At 36.3% G+C, this 21,472-nt stretch overlaps 1 long non-coding RNA gene across 1 annotated transcript; it reads left to right on the forward strand.

Moving 5' to 3' along the window:
* Window positions 1–3,407: 3,407 nt before the first annotated feature.
* LOC123874838 lies at window positions 3,408–16,600 on the forward strand. The gene is made up of 4 exons (XR_006798018.1): window positions 3,408–3,417; window positions 11,717–11,721; window positions 15,973–15,978; window positions 16,451–16,600. It is a non-coding gene; the product is annotated as an uncharacterized LOC123874838 (long non-coding RNA).
* The last annotated feature ends 4,872 nt before the right edge of the window (window positions 16,601–21,472 follow it).

The raw sequence follows: 21,472 nt of genomic DNA on the forward strand, positions 1-21,472 counted from the left end.
GCCTTCGTGGGCGCACTAACGATATTCTTGGACTATCAAATGATATTGAACTACCCGCAACTACAAACATGATAACTCTCACTTACTGCACGTGACAACTTCCAGCGTAACTAGGTAAACCTAACCTAACCTACCTAGACCGGCTCCTCCACTCCTACACCGGCCCCAAACCAACCATCTAACCTAATCACCACAATTACAACTCGTTCAACCACCAGCACCACTTTAGGTAACCTCTACTCTAAAACCTACAGTACGACACTCACACACCGTATCTACTGAGAACCTACTCGGACTGAAGCCAGAACAAGAATCCATCGCCAATCGCTACGCTAATATTCTGATAATAAAATGCGAGAGTGAATTCTGAACACAGCAACGCGTGCCGATCAAAATCCAACTCTGACAGTGACAGCTAAACAAATATGGCTGCGTTCTTCACGTAACGTTACTTTTCACGGAGTCTATGACATTAAAACCTCTTTTTTACATTGACTCGACGACATATACTATGGATAATTATTGTGACTATCTATTGCCAATGTTTCTGGAACGTAATAATATCAATCGAGCTTAGTAGGTACTTACAGAGGGAAAAACGTACCAGGCGCCTATAAATCAACAGTGGTAAAAATAGTAGCTTAATGTTGAGCAATTTCCCCTCGGCCTGGTGTGCGGGGTGCGGGGTGAGGGTAGAAACAATAAATTAATGTGATAACCGCAACCGTAGAACAAACGGCACTATCAGATAATTGTTTCCTGAATCGAATATACACTTGCAAAGGATATTTCTAGTTCAAAATGTGAAATACTAAAATTAATGTAGCTTCAGTTTGTGTTCACCTCTTTAACCTCCGACCCAAAAAGAGGGGTTTTATAAGTTTGACGTGTGTATCTGTGTATTTGACTGTGGCATCGTAGCTCCTAAACTAATGAACCGACTTTAATTTAATTTTTTTTGTTTGAAAGGTGGCTTGATCGAGAGTGTTCTTAGCTACAATCCAAGAAAATCGGTTCAACCGTTTGAAAGTTATCAGCTCTTTTCTAGTTACTATAACCTTCACTTGTCGGGGGTGTTACAAATTTTTAATTTTAGCGTGTTGTTTTTGAGCGTAATATTCGAATATTATGCGAGCAAATAGCGTTTGACTTCAAAGCATTTTATTTTTTCCGCATTCAAACTCAAGTATTTATATTAAAAAAAAAACAAGCTTCTTTATAATTAAAAGAACGTTACAGGAATGAATGTTAAAATTCGTTCTCAATTATCTTGAAAGAGAGATACTTAATAATTCAAAAAAATCGGAGGATAAGCACGAAGAAATATACCGATCCCGATTAGTTGTAAAAGCAATCTCCTTCTAGAATTATATAATAAACATCATAAAGAGTTCCTGAAGCCACCTTGCTATGTGAAATACTTAATCATAATATTCAACAACTGGACGTGCAAAATATTTCCATCCTTGCCATTGGTAAATGTGAAAAAAAATTTTGCATAGGTGTGTATATTATGGGCAGTATTAAAATAGTGATTTTAGAGGTGGTAAGGTTATAATGTAGCCCATTATTACATTATTTTATTAAGGTTATAATGTAAAACAAAATAATATTTTTTTTGTAAGTGCGGCTCAAGCTCGTTAAGAAACTTGCCAATCTCCTTTCTCTAGTAGAATCATTCTGTCGCTTCAATTATTCATTGTGAAAGCTAAAAATAAAAATTCTCGTTAAAACATCTTTAGCAATAATTGGTATTTGATTTCAAACACCGAACCACTGACGACAAAAGAATTTCCAAAAAATATTGGCACAGCGCGTAACTCCGAAGACATTACAAAAGATACCATTATTTTTGATCATTCCTTTTTATTCAGACTTAGCGATACAATATCTTGCCTCGAGTCTATTGGTTTGATGCCAGATTATCTCGAACACGCTTCGCAGATTTTAATCACGGGATGGTGTTGCCAAGACGTCGTCCGCCAAGGTTCTGTTATATTTCACAAAATCCGTTCTTTGGGCTAGGATAAATAAATTAACTTTTCGTTTTCACTGGGAGTTTCATTGAAAGACTGTTTAAACAACAAAATTTTGGATCGCATCTTCCATTCGGATTCAATTGAGATAAGCCAATATTCTGAATCTTAAATGTATCAATCAATATTAACTAATCTATGTGTAAAGATACGATGAACATCGTTACATAGGTGAAAACCGAACTATCAATATATCTAGGTGCTAAATAGGTTGAATCACACTAATATTATAAAGGCGAAAGTTTGTGTGTGTGTGTGTGTGTGTATGTTTGTTACTCCTTCACGCAAAAACTACTGGACGGATTGAGCTGAAATTTAGAATGGAGATTATACCCTTAGCACAAAGGCTACTTTTTATCCCGGAAAATCAAAGAGTTCCCACGGGAATTTTAGAAACCTACATCCACGCGAACGAAGTCGCGGGTATCAGCTAGTTAGTAATAACCAAGTCATTCAGGTATAAAGTTGCGAATATATAGTTTGCAATGATCGTAAGTAGGTCTTAGAACTGATTGTATAGGATACGTGTTATTCGAGATTGAAAGATAAATATTGACGGTTGTGTTTATCCAAATGTGAAAATTAAGGTGCCAGGAAAACCAATGGCCGGAGCAAACTTTGCTACACCCAAACAAACGAGATCATATTATATCAGACTAATATTATAAAGGAGAAAGTTTGTATGTGTGTGTGTGTGTGTGTGTGTGTGTGTGTGTGTGTGTGTGTGTGTGTGTGTGTGTGTGTGTGTGTGTATGTTTGTTACTCCTTCACGCAAAAACTACTGAACGGATTGGGCTGAAATTTAGAATGGAGATAGATTATACTCTGGATTAGCACATAGGCTACTTTTTATCCCGGAAAATGAAAGAGTTCCCACGGGATTTCGAAAAACCTTAATCCACGCGGGCGAAGTCGCGGGCATCGGCTAGTCAAAGAATAAAGTGCAAAGTTGCGGCTTACTTCCAAGCAATTCCAGAACGTAAACAAACGATATTTTTCTCGAAGGATAAGAAGCGAAGAATCTTTAATTCGCAACCTGATTTGAGACTCCCAAAGAAATGAGCAAGCGAAAGATTTATACCCTTAATTTTGACAGGCCCCGCACGGACTCGAAGAATAAATAAGTTATGAGATTTATTGTCAGGGCTGCGATTGAAAGAAAAATGTTGGGAGCGAACACCCGACTAGCTTTGCGCTCGGCTTACTGATGAAATAACTGTGAGAATATGCTTAGGTGGTAAATAATTATATATTTTTAAGATTTTTGCTTTTAAGTTAATTGATCACAATTTTAAGGCATTACTTAACCAATGTACATTTGACAACTTTTAACAAAATCTAGATCAAGAACTACGGGTAAGTACCCACGGTTCTCATGCCTGTTGTTGAGTATAAAGAACCAGGTTTTTGTATCATTTGCAGAATATTAGTCACATTAGGTACCTATTAGAACAGCTATGTCCTGTAAAAAGGACTGACTGGTATAAAAATTCACCAGTCGTGATTTTTAAACTTCAATAATAATGCAGCATTGACGCAGTCACAAAATCACCTATTGCTGATGTTAAAAGTATTGTCTACTATTGGCCCTAACTTTATCTTTTAACAACGTCACTATTCTTTCTTATAAAACACAACTCTTATAATTTAACAAGAGTAAAAGAGATACATAAATATATTACTTACTTTTTAGCTACTTCTAAGATTTGAAGACATTTTGTTTGGTGCGCTTTTTTGACGCCTTTTATTTTTTGAATATATGCTTCTCCACGATCTATCTCAATGGTTGGGTGTCAAAAGGATGTAGAATTACACGAGCTTCTGTCTTAGTAAATCCTAATGTAAGGCGGAGATTTGCATACATTTTACGATTCAGTAAGTGAAATCAGGATAAGACTCAATGCAACATGCCTGAGACCTGCAGCTTAAGGCTAAGCTTCCAACTCACGTTGCGCATAATAAGATATTCGTCATCCCGCTCTCACATATCACCATGTTGTTATTTTCCTGAACGAGTTGCATGCTTTCATGTTTCTGTAGTAAAACCAGTGACTCTTGTAGTTTCGTTCAGACCGTATAACTGTCACCGTGCCACAGCCATTTTATACAGTTGTAAAGTTGAGCTAGTTATAGAAATTGTTAAGTTGTACTAGTCATGGAAACTTAATATTAAGGTATACCACATGATGATCCGATAACTGCAAGAGGAGCACACAAGGCAATTTTAAATACTAACAATAATTAATTACTAGGCTTTCCGATAGAACTCCTTTAAAGAGACAAGTTGTTCTTGTGCATGCTTTTTCAATGTTTAAGTTAGTTTTTAAGTTTTTGGTACAAATTAAATAAATTTCTTATTTACATATGGCCTAAGTCTAGTATCGGTAGCCCAGTTGGCTATACATCATAATACTGGCTTAACCTGATTCATTGAATTAGCAGCTACATTGTACCAGCATTACCCATTTACACTCAGTGAACATTATGTCCATATATTCTACTTGTCAGCGTCTCGGATCTCAAGCAGGCATTGAATTTATTGTTATTGGAAATCTCTATTGAGCAATGCTAGATAATTTGATTTTGTACTATAATATTTTGAGGTTCCCCTATTGTTATTTATCTGATTTTTTGAAGATCTGACTGACATAGTTAAACCACAGCTGTAGGTAATAAATACTTGGCTAATAAAAATAGATAGAAACTTTACAGGTAAGGTTCCTATACGACTGAATATCTATTAGAAAGGATTGGGCTTTCGCGTAAAATGGTTCAGTTCTGGTTTAGTAATGCATTAGTCCTCTTAATTAGATAAGCACGGGGTAGTTAACAAGTGAAAACTTTGTTATTTATGATTTAGGACGCGGTAGCGATCATTATCGGGACCAATGACAGTATCTGTCTTATAACATGCTTATTAATTTTGATGCACCAAAGTCACATCAATTAGTCCAGTTGGTTTAGGTACTAATAGGTCAGGTAATTTTCAGAGAAAATAAATAGACGTACCCCAAAGTGGATGTAATGTATTGTATTTTTTATTTTATTGAAAAACACACACAAAGTTTTTACAAAGTAACCAAAAGACCACTTTTTACTTTGTATCTGGTTTTTGTATGAGTATATCAGGATCCAAATTACAAGAGCCTTAATAGCTCAACGGTTGAAGGAGCGGACTGAAATCCGAAAGGTCGGCGGTTCGAATCTCACCCGTTGCACTATTGCAGTATAAGCGTTACAGCTGGAAGGGAAAGGGGAATATTAGTCACGATAAACAATCTAATATTCTTAAAAAAAAAACAACCCCTAACAATGTACATGCACAATTTGATACACAACAAGGTATATTGTATCTGTTTTATCGTGGGGGAAAAAAGTTATAAACTGTATCGTGTACTGTAATGGAACTAAACGCAACTTTTAAACAATTCCCGCTCAAGGAAATGAGAAGCGAGTCGACTCTGAATTAAATTTTCTTAGGAACAACTTTAAACTGCTATGAAACTAATGCGAAGTAGACAATGAGCTTTTTGAAAAACCTTTTATTGTTATTTTGTAGCCTATTCGACTTTTGTGACGCCGCAGTTGTTACGACTCTCTATATTAAAAAAATAAGTGGTAGTAAAGTGAGTTGTGTGCTAATAACGTTTCAAGATCTTTATGACGAAGAGCAAAAAAGACGTAGGTGCTAATCCATACTGATATTACAAATGCGCAAATGTGTCTGTTTGTCCGATTGCTAGGTTTTCACAGGCAGCCCATCCGTTTAACCAATTTGACGAAAGGCTTGCATCCCAGGGAATGATATAGACTTTTGGCCCCAGTAAATCAAAAAGTTTCCACGGGTTTATCAAAAACCTAAATCCAGATTGGAAAAGTTGCTTGCATCATCTAGTATTGGCAAAGGCAAAAGTGTAAGGAAGTGAATCGAATGTTGGAGTTAAAAACTTTAACACCAGTATAGCAGTATTCAATCAGATTTCCGTAAACACACGTAGTTTCAAAGTTCCACTAGCTCAAAGATTTTCATACAAAGCTTAGGCGCACTCAAAGGATACCTACTTGTATTTAACTGTAGGTAAGTATCATCTTTTACACTCAAGCGACAACTTATAGTTTCGTTTTTGCATCTAATAGCACTCAAAGTACTAGCATGTCGGTGACGTGACCTTGAAGTTTTAATTTCACTTCAAAAAACTAGAAGTGAAAGGCTTTTTCACCTCCGGCCCAAAAAGAGGGGTGTTATAAGTTTGACGTGTGTATCTGTGTAACTGTCTGTGGCATCGTAGCTCCTAAACTAATGAACCGATTTTAATTTAGTTTTTTTTTTGAAAGGTGGCTTGATTGAGAGTGTTCTTAGCTATAATCCAAGAAAATCGGTTCAGCCGTTTGAAAGTTATCAGCTATTTTCTAATTACTGTAACCTTCATTTGTCGGGGGTGTTATAAATTATTAATTTACACTTGTAGCAAGTATATTCTTGGATCACATGTGCTGTGATCTGTGGAAGCGATAAAAATGTTAACATAAATCCTATAACAATGTAGATTTTAGATACTACACAGTATTTCACTGTACTGAGATGACGTGGTACAATCTAGAGCGTACTAACACGAGAGTAAGTTAGTGTTGTTGCGATAAACACGGCGAGCGTTCTCCCGTGCCCCTACGCCCCGCGCAATTTCCTGTGGTGCCCGACAGCTTACAGTCTTCCTGGGAGATACACCGTGTATGGTATAAGCGAAAGCGATTCGTATTATACCTATATATTCATATAATACCTATTCGCTTCAGCCACAACCCTCGGAAGTGTATCTTTAGAGATTCTCTAAAGATAAACTTCCGAGGGTTGCGGCTGAAGCGAAAACGGTTTTAGACTGTAGTAATAAAATGATGTGATGATTTTTTATAGCGGTAGTTTATGGTGCTAAAACTCATTAATTAAATAAAAATCATGATTTTTATACTTATCATCTTAACGAAAGGCGATCAATGACGTCACAAGGCGATAAATTACAATTTTTTACAATTTTTAACATGGAAATATTTTCCCATAGAAATCACTCTATACAAAGCATCGTATAATTTTATAACTACAGTCCAAAACCCTATTAGGTACGTACGCGACGGACGCTCCGTGGCTACGGACGTAGGCGAACAGCGAGCAGCTGACTGTCCGCTGGCTGATTCTGAATGGCGTATCGGTCGCTACGTCAAGGTAATAGTAGTTAGTAGTTAGTAGTAGTGTATAATAATATCAGTGTACTGCGCGCATCGTTTTTTTTATTCACTATAGGTAAGCGCTTGACCACAATCACACCTCATTGCTACTAATCAGTCGCTTATTGAGTGAGTTAGCAATAGACAGGTTTAAGGTCTACTCCCTTAAGGTCTACGCCTTAAGGTTCTACTCGTAAATGTGTGTGAAGTCTCCCCACATGCAATGGGTCAGCGTGGTAGACTATGGACTAAATTATTCTCATTGTGAGAGAAGACCCGTAGTGGGCCGACGATGGGTTGATCATGATGAAGGTAAATCAGTAAGCACTCATCAGCTGTTCACTTGCACTACAAACAAGGTTAGCCATTTGCAGAGCTGGTCGCACCGCAATTTGGCCCATTGAATTCGGTCGCCCTTACAACGTTACGTTTGCTTTGTACACTAATGCATCGTAAGCTGTTTACGTCTTAGTATTTATTTAAAGCTGTGTTAGGTGCTGAAAAGCCTTATTCATGCTGGGAAAGTTGCTGACTAAGTTCCGGAGAGTTGGCTCTTTGAGCGGGTTTTTTGACAAAGGTGAAAGAAATCTTTTTACGGCTGATATGTAACACATTTGCTGCAAAATCGTAGCAGCGAAACCATTGAAGTTGCGTCATGACTTGTCAGTTGTGTCCACAGTAACGTAACAGAAGAGAAACGCCGATATTTTGTCCATGAGTCCATCCCTTTCTCACGAAACTTCAGTGAAGTATTCAGGCCTCTAGCACATCTCTGCCGTAAAACAAATATAGCAAAACCACTCATGTTCCATCAAGCGAAATCCAATTGATGGGAAAGTGATGGACTCACAGACAAATCAGCTCTGTATTAGAACAGGCAGTTTTGCTGCTGTTTACAACTCATACAACACAAGTCATAGGGGAATTGTTCATCGAAGTAGTGGAAATTCAGTGGCTTCAGTGCTAGATTTTGTGGCGGACGTGTGCTATAGGCATGAAACAAACAAAACGCGTCACGTCACAGCGACGGCTGGTGCCATACCTGCCTGTAGAACGAGTGTACGATTTTATAAAATAAGGATATGCTATGCTTTTACTTATATGCACTTTGCAGTGTAAAGGCTTTTAAGAACACCTTCAACACGTCTTCGTTGCACGTTGCATATTTTAGCCCTATAACCGTGAATAATTTCAAATATACCACAGTTAAATATTCATAGAGGTTCACAATACTATAAAAGATAGCAAGCCTTGCGAAGAATAATGATTTATTTCTTAGATAAAGTTTGCCACTTTTGTGAAAAGATACGACGTGGCATACAAAATGTGACAGAAAAAGGGTCGCTTCGAGTTATTTTGTTTACAGCAGAAGAAAAAAAATTGCGTAAGCGCAACATCACATTATAAAACCTTGATTATTCAGACAGTATTAATGTGTAAATCGCATAAACTACAAATATTATAAGCCCTATCGTGGTTGAGTTGATTTATCACGGACACTTTTTAACGTCCGTAAGCTCATCCTTGGAATTATACGTCATAGATTTGTTTAGTTATATCGTAATAGATTAATTATTAATAAAGATAAAAATTCCAGGTAGGAGATAAGATAAAAGAGAAAAAAAAAGATAAAAACTCCAGATAGGCAAAGCTCATACAATAAAATTGCTTAAAAAAAATTAAGACAAATTCGTACGCTTGTGCGTGTGAGACATACGCGTTGCTATACAAACTACATACTCGTAAATACTGCCGCGGGTTTACGCGCCTTTTGACACCTTTGCGAAACTTCATAAAATAGTGGTCCATTACCAGGCTTGGTTATTAAATATAATGTTATGTGAGTTGAGGTAAACCGAGGGTTCATTCTAACAATCTAGATTACATGACCAAACAATGGCGGTAAGTACGTAGTTCTGTAGAAGAATATAATATGAGCAGCACTGACAATGTAAGTCAGATGGCACTGGATAGTTAATAAGTCATCAAGTGCCTCGGGCCTAGCGTTGCTTGCCCCATGTAACACAATTTGCGTGACACACGTCCTTGCTCAAATATTCAAACCGTCGGCATGTGTTACTCGTGGCGACATAAGTAAGCATTTTCGGTAAACCAACGCTGAGAATTTAGATTAACATTAATTTCTGACTAGCTGACGCCCGCGATTTCGTCCGCGTGGATTTAGGTTTTTCAAAATCCCGTGGGAACTCTTTGGGTTTCCGGGATAAAAAGTAGCCTATGTGCTAATCCAGGATATTATCTATCTCCATTCCGAATTTCAGCCAAATCCGTCCAGTGGTTTTTGCGTGAAGGAGTAACAAAATACACACACACATATACACAAACTTTTGCCTTTATAATATTAGTGTGACAAAGCTAGTTTGTTACAGCACTTTTGACTTTTTGTTTTTTTTTTTTTTTAATTTTCTTATAATTAGGGGATTTTTGTCCTACATGCATACGCCAACCTCACCATAGCCTGAATTACAATCTAAATTACTTAAAAGACTACATTATACAATAATATTGTATTATACAACAGATACAGTTGAAGAGATATTCCAGCCTTTGCAGCATTATTTGATTCAGTAATTGATTTAAATAATCTGTTAATGGTAAATTGAAAAGGCTTGTAAAACTATTTATGGATCTTAATTCGTCCACAAAAATCTCGCAGAATATAATAATGATGATTAAATACTTAACAATTGTAAATTAAAAATTTATAACACTCCCGACAAGTGAAGGTTTACAGTAACTAGAAAAGAGCTGATAATTTTCAAACGGCTAAAGTGATTTTTTTGGATTATAGCTAAGAACACTCTCAATTAAGCCACCTTTCAAACAAAAAATAACTAAATTAAAATCATTAGTTTAGGAGCTACGATGCCGCAGACACAGATAAACAGATACACACGTCAAGCTTATAACACCGATCCTTTTGGGTCGGGGGTTAATAAAATAAAGACAGTTAGATATCATAGACCGTATATAAACACCATTATCGAAGCATACATTTTCACAAGAGTCTTTTCTGTCTGTGATTTCTGCCCTTATGTTCTTCGGACAGCATATTTCAGTAGTTATTTACTAGCCAAGTCGAGCTATGCAGATTACAAGTGTAACATTTACCTGGGACATTCTCAAGACGCCCGTTAATACCTAATTGGACGGATACACGTGTATAGGGTTTATAGATATTTTACAACCTGTTTCAGTGGCCTCACTATGTCAGTTTACTTATTTTATGAGCACTGTTTATGTAAGTATAGTCTTATTCCACCTATTTTAGTCTAAAATTAATGAATATTAAAATACCTCACAAAGTTACCAGAAGCAGCTTTCTATTTACGATTTCTTTACAAAGCTTGGTAATTTGTAATTTTTCCATCATATTTTTGCTTTGCACCATGTAGGTATGCACCAACGCCTTTAAACGAAATCTTAAGTGTGTATTATTAGAACGAGATACCTATTTTAACATACACAAAACTATTTTATGATAGATGTATTAATGAATAATATTATGCAAGGATCGCCATTTGAATTTATTTACCATAGATCATAGCAGCAGTTAAATAAATTATAGAAATATTGGAATTCACCAAAAGAGCTGCATTTAATTTCGCGCTCCGCAGAAATGACGTTAAAATGTTCAAATCGATGGCTCGGAAATAAATTGTGAACGCAGTGTAAAATTTATTTTATTGCCCTCTGTCTAATTTAAAACTATTTGGAGTGTAGCAGTAATATGAACACAACAGCACAGTATACACGAATAACGCTATTTAGATTGGATCTATACATACTATGCAAGATACCTCTTATTATGTAACCAGTCACACTTCTTCTAAATAAATGTGGCCAGTTTTAAATTTAGCTTGATCACGGTTATAAACGGTTATTATAAACTAGCGGATGCCCCCGATTCCTTTCGCATGGATACAGGTTAGTTAAATTTAGTTAGTAGGTAATCATATGCTAAAGAAGCTTATGATAATTACAGTGAAGGAAATATATATAAAGCGAAAATATAAATCCTCCCTATTCCCTATCTTGAAGGAATTTCGAATCAATATATCCCTTGATCCCTGTTGTGGGGACTAGAAACACCCTTTCGATGTACCTACTAACAGTTTTCAACAAATTAACAGGTAAGGTTAAGCAGTTAACTAATTCAAGTATTTTTTAACTAATATAACTAATTCAACTACACTTTCAGTCTGTCTGGTATATTAGGCCATAGTACTAGATGCGAAGTACCTACTTACCTACTCGAAGGTGATCTATCACTATGGATTTCGAATAATAAATAAATTATTATTAATGATAGGCTAGACAGGCTATTCGTTCTAAAGCGGTTCATTATAATTAACCAACATTAATAAAACATACGATGAACTAATTTATACGTGATTAATAAGAGTCAGGACTTCACAACTTGAAAATAATTATACTAGAACATGTTGTTCGACCTCTGGAATGACTTTTAAATTATTCATGAAGTTTGAAATTTTGTTTGTTGTAGCAACTGTTAACGTTCCGTACATACCTACATTACGGAGAAAATATTTTGTTATTTATTATTACTAATACAATAAATATTACTGAGAGAATATGTTGATAAAATATTAATAAATTCGTCGAATTGAGGGTGGGGTGGGCGCTAATATGGAAGAGGTCACGCCCCATAACAATGAGTAACATGACTAAAAAGTGAAAAGCACTGTAATAAATTTACATTTAAAAGAAGTGTGTTCAGAGCGCTCTCCACACAAACAGAATTTTCCAATGATTTCCATAAAAATCTTTGAACCTACGTAACTTTGTAAGTCCTAATAAATAAAATAAAAAATCAAAACTTTGAAGCTACATAATATTTTTACCGAAAACGCCGGCAGATACAGATAATTTGTAGAATGTGTCTACAGATTTCATTGAGTTTGATTGTTTGATGTCCAAACAGGAATCAAACTCCGTTCTTATGAGAGCACTCCGAGTCCAAATGCACTCCTCTTGATGGTAACAAACGGAATAATTTTACAGGTTGGAGAGGAGAAACAGAAAGTTATAGTTACCTAGTTAGATATAACTATTGGAAAGTCGGAATAAGAAATAATAAGATGTACCTAATTTAAACATCAACAAAACAGTCATTAGACCTTACAAAATGAGAGTTTTTAAAGTAAGGCCATTAAAATTCTTTAGGTTCTTGTTTTTAAAACAAAATAATAAACTTTTCTTGACATACAATAAAGTACAAGACATTATTAAAGAAAACCTTCCAGGAAATACGAAAGTATAGCATGTAATTAATTTACGAGTTCCATTAAAGATGCTATGAAAATAGTCACAAAAATGTTTTTAGGGTTCCTTAGTAATTTCACCCAGTATCTGTCTGTTCGTTTGTGTCCGCTACCATAATAGATGATATTGTCTGAAGAGCTGTTTGACCTAATTCCAACCTCTTTTTTCTACAATCACACCGCACGCCACCGCAAGCAATTCCACGCTCACCACCAGGGTGCCTGGTGCATTCGATCGCCCTTTGTGCCAGATCCTTTTTTCCACGCAAATGCAAACTGTGGAATCAACTCCCATCGGCGGAGTTCCCACTAGATTACAACATGGAGTTTTTCAAGGGGCGGACCAACAAATTCCTGAAGAGCCGGCAACTATTTACTTACTACTTATTTTATTATTTACTTATTTTATTATTTAAAATAAGTTCTATGTTGAGTGGTCCGACAATGCGTGAGTCTGATCATGATGACTGTCATACCTACTAAATGCTGGGGTAATCATGTCGAAGTCGAAGGTTGCTCTGTCTGTCAACTCACTGTCTGCACTTCAATCAAATCAATTTGCGAGTCACGTCTAGTTAACAACGCTTGCCTCAGCTCAGCAGTGTCTATCACTCGCTCAATGAACCGACCATTTTTGAACGTTGCCGTTCCTGTTTTATCACTGACAAAGCATATACACAGTTATGTAACATCTTTTTCGTTTACTTCTAATATGTTAATTGACTGTGATATTCTCATAATTTAAGATAGGCCCGCTTACGCTTGGATTTCGTAGGAATTTCTCAAAATCTTTTCTTTGTCTACGTTACAGACAGAACCAGTTTCTAGATTTAAAGTTTAGTCTGAATATTGTTGTTATTCAGTTATAATTATAACTGTTAAATTTATACATCAATAATTATTAAATATATATAATTATTAAAATTACTTATATAATTATAACTGAAATTATAAGAATATAAAAATAATAATATGTTAGTTTTTTTTTTTTTTCTCATTTAGAGAGCTGGGTCACTAGTGTGACCATGTGGCTCTGGTAGGTCCCTATTATCCTATTCTAACACTTAAAACTATATCTACATACTATTATCTATTATTAAAAGTAGTAATAACATTTATCTTTAATGTCTAAACTAAATTAGCCTGTACTGTCCCAGGACTAGGCAAAGGCGTCTCTCTGATTTTTCCACAACTCTCTAGTCTGTGCCTCTTCTAAAAATTTTAATTCATTAAAATCTACGCCATCGTCACCTCGACCTACCATATTGGCGCTGATGATTCGGGAGAGTCCATAAAGAAACAGATTTTACCCACAAGTCATCTGGCATACGGCAAATGCGAGAAGTTGGCTTCTCACGTTTTGAACGTACCTACCTATAGCAGAATTCCTTGAGTACCATAAATATTATGTGAGAGTTGGTAGTTAGAATGCACATGCTCATGAGCTTTCGTTGGAAAGTTATCCTTCAAGAAGGTCGATCTTTACAGCTCGTTCACACAGGCTGCGTAAGCGTTGCGTAAACGTTGACGTAGCGCGTACCATTGCGTTGTAATGTATGGAACTGTATAAAACATGGCACACCGCTTGCGTGGCGTGAACGTTCAAGTAGACATAATGCGTGCAGTTATGTCAGTTATGTCTATTCACACGCGTCATTACGCACGTGTCACGTGTCCGTGCTGCATACGCAATTGGTGTGAATCGGCCTATGTAATGCGAAGAAAATTAATCGAATTTACTGTAATTTATAATTCTTATAAAAAACAAAGATCTTAAGCCATAAAAACTGTAAAACAATTATAAGGAAAAATATCTACCCCATTGTTAAACAAACGAAGGAGGTCAAAGGAGAGTAAACTTATTTAATTTGGGTCGGAACAACGGTAACTTCCATTTGGGAATATTAAAAATTTTGACTGTTCATTATGCAGACTCCTTTCTTGAACGGCCTGGGGTGGCCTGGGTCTGGCCATGCTTGATTAATTAACGTCTGATAGCTAGGATTTTTTTGTGAATTTTAATAAAATAACCTTAAGACTTGGTTTAAACCTCAAAAACTCCGCGACTGTGCAGCGTGATGACAATCCTTTTTTTTTGCGATCATCGTTATTATCAACCCATCGCCAGCGTACTTCTGAGAGCGTATCTCCTCTCTTCTCTCAGATTGGCAGACTACACACACCTTTGCGAACATAATATTATAGTGGAGAACTATCACCAGGTGTCTTCACGATGTTTTCCTTACATTTTATTGCTTAAAACACATATAACTCCGAAAAATTAGAAGTGCCTGCCTAAAGTTAAAAAAAGGACCCTGATTCCCTGAACTTTTCTTTATTACGAACGAAAAGGATATTGTTTTAAAATAAAAACTCGACACACAGTACGGTTAGAAATAAAGTGCAATATTCAATTTCTAAAATTGTTAAAAAAATCAACGTAGGTATCAGAGCAGTGCGAATTTATTAATTTTAGCTCCAACGAAGGTTTATATTCCGAAATAGACTGTTCTCTATAGCAACTTCGTGTCCTAGAAATTCAGGGCTACATTTTGTACAAAGTTCTGAAAGCCTGTCAGATTCAAGAGCCTTTTTTATTAATTTTACCAAAAGGACTGAAAACTGTAGCTAGAAAATTCTATTTGACATAAAATTTAGGAACAAAATGTATGCCGGTAAAATAAAATAATGAGAACTTATCAATCTTAAAAAATTAGCTTAGTTCTCCATAGATTAATTAATACAGTGTTGTTATAGTTGTAGTTTCTAATTAGATTAAACAATGGTAAAAAATGCTGTCCTAGTAACTATGACAGTGTGTAACATTTATTGCGTATCTTATAGGGACCTTGATGATAAATAAGTTATTTGATATGAAAAGGTGTATTTTTAGCAAGCAAATAGGTCTAGAAAATGGTTGTTTTGTTTCAAACGTTTTGTACTATGTCTGAACATAAGTTTCCACTAATTATGTTCTTATTTTATAAATAGAAAAAGGATAAGGTGTGCCCCAACGACTTCTGGGTGTCAGTTGCTAATTTATTTACGATCCGAACCTGGCCTGGGTACCATATTGTGTAGTTTTTCCACGTCGAGCGATTGGTCTGGAGAGTGGAGTGAAGAAAATTTGTTTGGAGTGGAAATTGCACAGGTTCAAATGTTTTCGTACAGAACGTGAAACTACATTATTTTTACGAAATAGTGTATTCAAATAGCTATCAAACTTGAAGTTAAAGTAGCAATGGGCAGGGCACATAGTTCGAAAAACCGATAGACGACGGGGTCCCAAGGCGCTAGAATGGTGATCTGGAACTGGAGAGCGCATCGATGGAAGACCCATTAGGTGTACCTACACTGGACAGATGACATCAAACGAGTCGCTGGGAGCCGCTGGATTCAGGCGGCGCAAGGCCATGGTGTGTGAAAGTCCCTGTGTCCAGCAGTTGATGTCTATTCGTTGATAATGATGATGATGAATCAAACTATGTTTGTATAGGGTACACTCCAAATACACTCCTTTTAAAACTGCTGGACATAGCACAAGTCTATTGGAAGAATCAGTTTCACAAACATGTGTGCCATTTTGTGTCCATTGGCTCGCAGTAACTCGCTTGAGATCACTCTTCCTTGTAGGAGACTTCTTCTTCGTCGTAACACTCAGAGCAGTGGTAGTTATCACGTAGTGACGTTTTTGGGGGCAGATGTAATGCGCCTCACGAGCATTCGCCACTTCCCCCCTGCTGGCCGATAGTCTGGTACACTCGGGCACCGCACCGCCCACAGCGTAATTAATTTGTTCGGTCCATCGCGTAGGTGACCTTTCTCGCACTTTAGTACCCTCCACCTTGCCTTGTACTACAAGGCACTCAATGTAGTCTCTCAGTGGAGAGACATGTCCGAAGAACTTCAGTATGCGACTCTGTACTAACGCCGAAAGACGTTGTTTAATGCCGAGTTCTTGGAGTATAGAAACGTTGGTGCAAAGTTCAGTCCATGAGACTCCTAGCATTCGCCTCCAGCACCACATCTCCAAAGCATCAATCTTCTCCTGGTAGGGGTAGAAAGTTGCAAAATTTAATTTACTTTAGGTATATTGTACCAATAAACTCCAGTGACGATAAAGGTTCGTATATTTTTTTGAATCGCCGAGGAAGGTACTATGTGTCGTCCCCGGGGCATGGCGCTAATTTATTTATGACCGGGGCCTAACCCGGATGCCATATTGATGTCATTTGTACACGTCGACCGTTTGTTCCGGCTAGTGCTTTGATGTGTTATGCGTAATATAATGAACATAATATTTTGTGGAATATGACCAATATCTGCGACTTATTTCAGGAGTACGCCTTCAAATTATAGTTATGGTCCTTTACAACTTCTAGGAACTGTGTTGGACATGCTGCCTTTCATTTTTTAAGTATGTTACCCAATATTGCTCTATTAAGTCCAAATTGCAATTAATAAGGATTTGAATTGCAATAGCCTTTGCTTTATACCGACAAAGCCAATAGAACAAATCCGTAGAGTCAACCAACTAGCGTTATCACTAATGTGAATCCGATGCAGTTATCAGTACAGACGACTTTATACCTAAACTCTGTGAATTTAAGGTTTAGAATAAGTTGATTTATGTAGAGACAAGTGAGCTAATGATGCCTTACAATGACCGTCTATCACACAGTTTGCGATTTACACATTTTAAGAAATTGTTGTACCAATTTTACAGCAAATATCAACTTTTATTTTAATGACAAGTTAGACCCTGCTTGCTATATTACCTGGTGGTAAGTGATGATGACGGGCTAACCTAAAGTTGTACTAATAAGTACCTATAGTGGTTCATTATAGAACAATACATGAGTGTCCTTATTGATTTTTTTTTTTAATTATATATTGACTTCTGTTATAGTATAGGTCCATTTTGCCAGAAATAAGGAACATTATGTTAGTTTATATACGGCAATGAACATCATCTTGGCGGAAAGTCCTTGGTAGTAGGGTGGTAGGATATGGATATAATTTAAAATTTTCCCTGCTAGGAATCACTTATATCATTTTCAGGACATCACAAGCAAGTCTATACTTAGTGCTTGCCACTGAGCCTGAAATGAGTTTAAAATCTTTTGATAATTTTGTACTAACGGACCATATAAAAAAGTAGGCAGACAAGAAAACGAGTAAATGAAAACGTGTTAAAATATCCGTTGGTGTGACAGCCAGTCATCTTTAATGGTTTGTAAAATTGTTGAGCGTCTTATGGCTTTAGCCCGGAGAAGTTTTAGCGAATTTATATGTCGGATAGTTTTATTCCCATGCGTCAAAATCAAATATATTTTCCTGAAGAGAGAATAAGATTGTTTTCAAGAAGTTTTCTTTCCAAATCAAAACAAATAGGTACCTACCTCTACCTACCTACCTAAAATCTTTATTAGAGCTTAGTCACAAAAGAAATTAATTACACTTTTGTTCAACTGATTTAGTACCACTGATTGGTAAACGAATAATCTTGCATATAACCCTGCCATAGGTACTCTAGTTCAATCTTTTGATAAGGTCCCTTGTACAATCAGTGAGCACTTTCGTCTTGTAAGCGGGAGGTCCCAGATTTGATTCCCGGCAGGATAATTTGGGAATTTTTAATTTCTATATTGTCTCTGGTCTGAGCTGGTGGGATGATGAGGCCGTGGCTAGTTACTACATTACAGGCAAAGCCGTGCTGCGAAGCGATTTAGCGTTCCAATACGACGACGTGTAGAAACCATTGCCATAGTGGTATGGGTTTAATAATAAACCCATACCACCATATATGAATGGTATGGCAGTTTTATAACTGCCATACCCTTTTCAAGTTAGCCCACTTCCATCTAAGATTGCATAATCACTTACCACCTGCTGAGATTTCAGCCACGGTCTACAAAAAGAGAAAAATACACTCTCTAAATCCGTGAAAATCACTATTAGACAATTTAGAATATTCAGATTTAATAATAGGTACCCTATCGAAGTTAGCTAATTTAAATTTTAATTAAAGATAAATAATAGCAACAAAACATAACAACCAACCGTATTTACCTACATACTAGGCATAACCACAATGTTTCGTCTACACGAGTCAAACTATGCTTTTGAAGCATAAATTAATCAGAGCTGTAATCAGATTAGAGTTGTAAATTAATACGCATGAGCTATATCAGAGGCGGACTATTAAGTAAATAATAAATAATGTTTGCAGCCGTATTATTATCGCAGTACCTATAATACAACGTGTAACCAAAACGCTAGCAAAAATAAAGATAGGTGATAGTACTGATAGTTCACAATATATTCCAGTTAAAACATCTGACTGACGCTAGAGGTCAACGAACGTTACATAAATAAGCCACTCGGGGACAATGCCGCATCGTAGGTGGGGCATTGACCCGAGTTTTCACGCTATACATTGTGGGCTTGCAAAAACGAAATCAATAAAACTACAAAATAAGGCAAATTGTGGGCAGAAGCTAGTGAGTTGATAGTTTTCAAAATTTATCACTTTATTTAACCCTCCATAACAATTTCACCCTCCGTGCCAATAACTGAATCAACTTCACGCTTGAATGGTATTATTATCACGATGATTACGAATAACGCCGAAGAACAAAAGTTAGCTGTTTATTTAGGCATAGTTCACCGTCATCCTAACAATACTTTGTGGAGTCCTCGTGGCCAAACTATTTGGCCAAATTTTGTAAAACATTTGTATGCAAAATCAAGAGATGGTATTTGTTTGCCGGGATTCAAGTCCGGGCACGAATCTCAAACTTTTTGAATAATGAGTATTTTAATACTTGCTTTAACGAGGAAGGAACACATTGTGATGAAACCTGCATGCCTAAGAGTTCTGTATACCTACCTAATGTTATCAAAGGTGTGTAAAGTCTGCCAATCTGCAATTGGCCAGCGTATGGTCAAACACTTCTCATTCCAAGAGGAGACCAGTGCTCCATAATGAGTCGGCAATGGGTTTTATGATGATGATGATGAACGCATTAGTGACGTCATCTAACTCTTTATGGCGTTAAAATATGATGGAACCGTTATCCACGGCACTTAGAGATGTCTTCTACATTTCTTGGCCAGAAACCTTCCTTCCATCCTTTCACTTATTTTGGATTATTCACTTTGTTGTCTGTCTGTCTGTCTGTCTGTCCGTCGTGTCTGTCAAGAAACCTATAGGGTACTTCCCTTTGACCTAGAATCATGACATTTGGTAGGTAGGTAGGTCTTATAGCACAAATACAGGAATAAATCTGAAAACCTCGAATTTGTGGTTACATCATTTAAAAAAAATTAAAATGTGTTTTAATTTTCAAAATAAGATACCAAGTGGGGTATCATATGAAAGGGCTTTACTTGAACATCCTAAAACAGATTTTTCTTTATAATAGTTTTTGATTTATCGTGCAAAATGTTGAAAAAAAAAAACCCCGAGTACGGAACCCTCAGTGCGCGAGTCTGACTCGCACTTGGCTGGTTTTTTATAGTTGAAGCCAGTTCTTCACATCATAATATGCATAGAGAAGTCGCTGGCTTGTTGAACTGGATATATAAAAACACAAACATAAAATTAGTCGTTACAACTATCAAGTAAATAATATTATAGTTAGAAATGTTAGCCTAAACTCTAAATACCAATTAATCGCACCCGTACATAACGGAAAGGGGTCGCCTGTTGAAACTTTAGATTTATTCGAATAAAGCTAATTTACAAATGAACTTGTAGTTTGTTAGTAGTTGAAATTTGAAAGTGCTATTCGATTGGCACTAGCTTGTAGGCCATTAGACCAAGTGTTGTTGAGTACTTATTTTGAATTTGTTATTAGATTTGACCCTTCGTCATAATAATATTCAATTGAGATTTATAGTATAGTTTAATTATTACTTGTAAGCCAAGTTCAGTATCAGTACTTAGAATTTATAGAAACGATATTTATTATATACGACTAAAATCAATTATCTCAGTAAAAATATATTTTATAGTTATTACTGTATTATTTTTTGTGAGAAAGTGCGAATTTGAGGTGTATTTTTGAATTTCTCAAAAAGTATGCAGTTTTATTTCCATTTCCTTAGCGCTAATAAGTAGTTTATATTACTTATCGCTCTCAAAATATTATCGTCCTGTATTGTAACTAGCTGATGACCGCGACTTCTTTCGCGTAGATTTAGGTTTAAAACTCTTTGATTTTCCGGAATATAAAGTAGCTTATGTCACTCTCCAGGTCTTTAACTATAACCATGCAAAACATCACGTCGATCCGTTGCTCCGTTGCGATGTAACCAACCAAACTAACAAGCGAAGGATAAACCAACAAATCAACGAACCAATAAACTAACAAACCAACAAACGAAAACACTTTCGCATTTTTAAAATGGGTACCTAGTCATGTCTATGAGTATAATATCATTGCTGACTTCCTAATTAACCCCCGACCCAGAAAGAGGGGTGTTATAAGTTTGACGTGTGTATCTGTGTATCTGTCTGTGGCATCGTAGGTACTAAACTAATGAACAGATTTTAATTTAGTTTCTTTTGTTCGAAAGGTGGCTTGATCGAGAGTGTTCTTAGCTATAATCCAAGAAAATCGGTTCAGCCGTTTGAAAGTTATCAGCTCTTTTCTAGTTACTGTAACCTTCGCTTGTCGGGGGTGTTATAAACTTTAATTTACACTTGTTTCCTATGTGTATTTAAAATAGACGAATAGTCAATAGAGCGCACTAAATAGTGTATATAAATAACCGTTCCACACACCACTATCGTTGATCAACCAACGTTATAGGGACGGGTCATTGAGCAAATAATGGACTCTGCTTTAGGGAGTATTATTATATAGGTATACATTGGTTGATTAGGTAGGAACTATTAATACA

Source organism: Maniola jurtina, chromosome 19, assembly GCF_905333055.1.
Source record: "Maniola jurtina chromosome 19, ilManJurt1.1, whole genome shotgun sequence".
Classification (NCBI taxonomy): domain Eukaryota; kingdom Metazoa; phylum Arthropoda; class Insecta; order Lepidoptera; family Nymphalidae; genus Maniola; species Maniola jurtina.